Source organism: Xenopus laevis, chromosome 1S, assembly GCF_017654675.1.
Source record: "Xenopus laevis strain J_2021 chromosome 1S, Xenopus_laevis_v10.1, whole genome shotgun sequence".
NCBI classification, from domain to species: domain Eukaryota; kingdom Metazoa; phylum Chordata; class Amphibia; order Anura; family Pipidae; genus Xenopus; species Xenopus laevis.
The window spans coordinates 170,948,741-170,954,740 of NC_054372.1; the positions used below are offsets into that span (position 1 = coordinate 170,948,741).

Below are 6,000 nucleotides of genomic sequence, written 5' to 3' on the forward strand. Positions count from 1 at the left end.
TTAGGTTTGTATATCATTAAGATGCTCTCCAGCTAAACTACATAAAGTAACGTTGTGGTTCCCTTTTACAAAACCAATTTATTTTACTTACTGAAAATCCTAATTACTCTTTTTACTAGGGACGGGAATGTTAATGCTTAAAGCCATCTTGGTAAGGCATATATCATATAGGAGTTTGTTGCGTGCCCTCTGGGGGAACATTGCCACAGTCAAATGCTCATTTATTTTAAAGGTAAAATGGTTGTCCTATGGTACATGGCATATCCATTATATAGGAATTGCCAAGGAATGCTGACTTATTACGTATTTAATAGAACTGCATAAGAATTCCATACTTCAGCTTTTTGCTCGTCATAGGGACAAACAAAGAGAAACTCAAAAATGCCCATTCTACTCATTACCAAACTACTTACCTGCAGGAGTTAAGAATTTTAGATATATAATGTTAACTTGGATGAAAAATAAACAGCAGTGTATTTACTTGCACCCTAAACTCACGGACTACCGTGCCAAACGCTTTAAATGTCGGTATTCATCATGAATGCTAAGGAAAGAAGTCTTAAAGCAAATGTTTTTAGAGAAACAAAAGCATTCACTACAGAATGACATGGTGTCTGAGTGCTCAATGGAGCCTTTTTCATTGAGAAGCCTGTGCTGCCAATGAAAGAATTTGTATCCGTCTACAGTGATGGCTCTGAGTCTAAAGAACAGAGACCCTGCACAGCAAGGCCGTCTTTCATTTGTTTCCTTTTCTTTGTGTTTCGCTGTTGTTCGTAGGTTGGTAAAAGCTCTCTTTGTGTTCAGCTGCTGTATTCCACCAGTCCGCAGCTGTGTTTTCTCTTGCCTCCCATGCTCTACCAATGTTAAATAGATTTAACAGAATTAGCTGCACTGTCATTTTGCTTCTTCCAATTAGCTACCAGTAAATAAAAGAATAGTGTAATTTGTCCTTGATACTCTTGGTCTAGTTTCCTTACAAAGACATTGCATTCACACAAAAACCTTCTTTTCTGTTGAGGCCACATTCTCTCCTACTTGCGTTACACTCATGCTAGTTGAATGCAATAAGGGAGCTGTAGAACTACACATTAGGAAGTAACAGAGTTAAAATTGGTGGGATTGGCAACTTACAAGATTCCTGATTTCAAGACAGCATATCAATATCAACTACAGGGTATTCCTTTTTCTGTAAAGACATGTCTTTACAGAAAATGGAATACCCTGGAATTGATAATTGATGCTGTTTTGAATTCAGGAATCTTGTAAGTTGCCAATCCCACCAGAGAGAGTGGAGAAGCCACATGCTGAGTTTTACCATTGCCCCTTATTTTAATTCATTTTACCTTCTGAAGCAAGCGCTAAATGCACTTTGTTTGACTGAATTATAATTTTATTTTGGAGATAGCCCATTGAAGAAATCACTATTGCACTTTAAAACACACACGAAAAATCTGTGCATAGACTTTCTATGGTTCAAGACACACACAGATTAGTGTTGTAACACTTTGGTGATTGCACTGAATATTAACAATAGTGCACTAGGTTCTGTTATTAGTTTTTTTCCCTAGCCTGTGGTGCTGATCTTGACATTAGGTAGCAAGTATGCACTGGACGTCAGTCACATAAACCTGAGCCACTTAGTGAGAAATGTTAATGGAATAAAAAGCTAGAGCATAAGGAAAGACTGGAAATGTTTTGCATTGCCAAGCACTGTGTAAATAGATAGGGTGTAAATAAAAAAAATGTTTCCAATATAATTAGTTAGCCAAAAATGTAATGTATAAAGGCTGGGGTAACTGGATGTCTAACATAATAGCCAGAACACTACCTCTCTCTTGGTTTCCACTGTTTGGTTACTAGGCAGGCAGTATGATTAAAAAACTGATAAATAATTTTAAAAAACTGTCCGTGTTCCCTTAGCCTGCCAACAAGAGAAACATTCCTTAAGCACAGTCTGTTCTGTAGTTTATCATTCAGTAACATCACCAGAGGATTATAAGAGACTAACGTGGAATACAGTAAGTACATAAGTCCAATGTCTTATAACAGAGAGTACTATAGTGTAAATTAATCTGTGTGTAAGAAAAACATTATTGAATTAATCAGCAGTATTTAGGGAAGAATATTGCAAACGCTAAAGAAGTAGAAGTAGTAGTATGTTACTACATTGAATGCTCATTTAAAAGTGTTGCAAAATTTCACAGTAACCTAATTTTCTCTTATTTCTAATTTATGGTAATTTTCAACCCTTCGAAACAGGATGGAGTAATACTTTTGTAGAGATTCCATTGTTACCCCCTGGAAGCCATTAGCTATTACCCACTATCAGTAATGATATATTAGGAAATTAGAAAGATACTGGTAAAAAGGGAGAATTTTAATGCAATTTCTCAAATAGATACAGGGCTAATCTGAGGTTGTAATGGTCTGTAGCTGACAATACACTTCATAACCAGTTTTTATTTACTATGGATATCAGTTTGTTTAGGGACTGGGTATGTTTTATTATTGTTAATGTACTTTCAATGCAGCAAAAAGCAAGGCTATTATAGAGCAAATTAATGCTAGATAGCTATTTATTTTGCAAGCAAATGAAGACACATGTCTAATAGGAAATACTGTATGCTCTTGTGGATGCAGATTACAATTATTTTTTAAAAAGCTTAATACTTTTGTTCTACTCCAGGGCCTGACTCTAGAATAATTGGTGAGCTACACACAACAAAAGCACAAACACTTACTTGTACAGATAGTATTCAGCTTGGTCTACTTCTTCTCAGCATGAAATATTGTCTACAAACTGTGGAAGATAAAGACTGACATTTAAGGACGTTTTCCAGTTATATAATATAGTTAGGCAACCATAAAATTACTTGGATTGTAGGCAGGCGCCACTCCGGAACACCAAGATCGGAAAATCAGTAGAATCCAGGAGCCCAAATTTTTTAAATAATACAAAAAGTTTTTATTTTACATTATGTATAAACTCTTAATAGGTGACTGATCGCAGTTCTTAACTTCCTATACCTTTGTTAAGGGTTGTTAGGTTATAGGTGCGGTATCAGAGATTGACAAATGTTGCAGGAATGTGACCCTATTGAGAGGTTGTTAATGCAAAGGAGCTGGTGTAAACCCTGAACAGAAAAGGGGGGGGTAGTTCTCCTTTAAATGTAGTAGATTTTTAGAAATATTCCCTAGGTGTATTGATTGCTGGGGATCCGCTTAGCAAAATATCCAGACATGTGGACCTTTCATGAAATAGAAATAAGATTGAGATGTACAAGTGAGCTGGAGACAGTAAACTGTCTATAAACTGTGGTGCAATGGGGACACTGGCAATATTTGCATCTAAGAGGATTCAACCAGGTATCAGTTGGAGAAGTCTAATAACAGTGCTTTACATCTGTATTAACTATAAAGTCTCTAACGAAAAGAGTTTTGACTTCTTCCAACACAGCTCAGTTATTCAATATGGAACAAAAATTCTGCCAGGTCCTTCTTCCCCCAGGAAGGTCCATCACTCTATAAAAAGGACTTGTCCTATGTCGGAAATACCCACTTTGTATGTGCAGCAAATATTTTTGATTATATAGGTTTCAGTCGAATCCTACTAAAAATAGCTTGGATATGGCCAAATACCAAACTAAATCTGGGAGTTAGTGCATCCCTAAAAATAACTTTGAAATGATAACCCAACTGTAAAAACCTAAAAAAAAATAAATTACAAATTAAATGACCTTTATATGACTATATATCCCACCACATGAAGTCTATGCCTATCGACACTCACAAGCCACTAGCACTACAGAATCCATGACACTTACTAGATGGATTAATAAAATCTAACACACACACGGATGATAGTCTTATTAGGTATGTGCTGGGGTTAATGGAGAAAACTTTGCAAAATGTCTTGCTGCCATTACAAATCACCTTTAACTTTATTTTTTTTTAGTAACATTAATGTTCCTTCCAAAAAGAAAAGAAAGTATCCCTCTTTCCACCAATACATCCTTAAAGGGCATGTAAAGTCTAAAATAGAATAAGGCTAGAAATGCTGTATTTTGTATACTAAATATAAACATGAACTTACTGCACCACAAGCCTAATCAAACAAATAATTTATGATTTCAAAGTCGGCTACAGGGGGTCACCATCTTGTAACTTTGTTAAACATCTTTGCAAGACTAAGACTGTGCAGAACTCAAGCAGCTTTTTTTATGACGATCCCTAAGCAGCCCAGAGGCTGCTTAGGGATCGTCATAAAAAAAGCTGCTTGAGTTCTGCATGGCTGGGAAGTAAGGCGGGGGCTCCCCTTGCTGTTCATAAGTATGATTGTTTCCCTGCTCAGCAGTTAGGGACTGTCTGACAATTCCTATCCACAGCAGTAAATGAAGGGAGGATTTCACTGCATACAGTCATGGGAAATGGGAATTTATTTGTTTGCCTTTACATGTCCTTTAATGATGGAGAGTACTGTTTTATTATTGCAGAGAAAAAGAAAATCGTTTAAAAAAAAATTGGATTATTTGGATAAAATGGAGTCTATGGGAGACAGCCTTTCCATAATTTGGAGATTTCTGGATAATCCTATAAATTCAGGTTACTCCTTATGGATATCGTCCCATTTAACACTTTCTTGATTCTATTTTGAATTTTTTTTCCAGATCTGTATTTTCAAATGATTGAAGAAAAGCTACAGAGAAATGGAGTCATCCTACAAGACAAGCTAAAAACACTACTTCACCTGTGTAGTAGTGATGGGCGAATTTATTCGCCAGGTGCGAATTCGCGGTGAATTCGCGCGTTTCGCCGCCAGCGAATAAATTCGCAAAACGCCCGCGAAAATTCGCGGCAAAAACGGGCCCCGGCGAAATTCGCAAATTTTTCGGCGAAACGAAACGGCGCAAATTCGCCCATCACTACTGTGTAGCACACAGCCTGATGTGGAATTTTCAAAGAGGGTTATATATAGGTATGGTCACTGGCTGCCAATGTTGCTATTGCTAATGTTAGTTTTAGCTGATGTATGAAGAGACAAACTGAATGTTGCATTTGCCCATTTTTACTAAAATGTGCACTAAAAAGCTAAAGTAGTTATGGAAGAAATATTTACTAGGTCAGAGACAACCCCCTGGCTTTTATACAACATAGCTCTATCTTTAAATTTAATATTACTGTTCCAGAGCAATTGGGCCAAACACTGAAATATTCTGTCCCTATAACAAATATTTTCTTTAAGGAAAACCTTCAACATGGTCGTTTAGGTTATACACTTTAGGAATTCTTTCCTATGTCAAGAACCATCATGTTGTAAATGTCATATTTGTTAAAAAAGGAACCCTTTGATTCCTAATCCAGTTACCATGAAGAAAATAAAAGTGTAATGTGTGTCGAATTCCGCTTTGGACCTATTTTTGTAGACTGTGTTATGAGCTTGATCTTGAAGATATTGCACTCGACCTTTTAAAAGACCAGGTAAAAGGCACAGCAGGATAATAAAATCACTTTACAGATACTCTGTATAGCTTATTTCACCAGTCAGAGTTCTCCTGCCAATTTGCAGGCTTCCTATACCCCAGGGAAGATATCTCCGGTACTCTGTATTCTGAGTGGTCTACCACCTGCAGCTATTTGATAAATATTTAATTATTATTGAATTCATTCATGTTCTTTCTTCAGATAGTGGTTACTCCATCACCTTGAGAAAGGATCAGACATCAGAAACAGAGACTCTGAAACAGTATATCAATAGCCAGAGGTTTCCACCTACAAAGACAAACGTTAGCACATGGTCCAACAGGTACCAGGTGAATATCGATTTGGAGAAATCTGGGTGATTGGACTTGATGTAGGTAAAAACACAATATGTGACACAATATGTTCTAGTCGTAAAGCAAGGTTGCAAGAGAAGTTTAAGGTATAAGAAGGCTATGGAAGTGGTACAGGTATGGGATCCATTATCTGGAAACCCGTTATCCAGAATTCTCTGAATTACGG

The 6,000-nt window shown here is 36.7% G+C and overlaps 1 pseudogene; it reads right to left on the bottom strand.

The window, feature by feature from the left end:
• Nucleotides 1-5,063, bottom strand: part of LOC108705320 — a 38,295-nt pseudogene extending 33,232 nt beyond the window's left edge.
• Nucleotides 5,064-6,000: the final 937 nt, after the last annotated feature.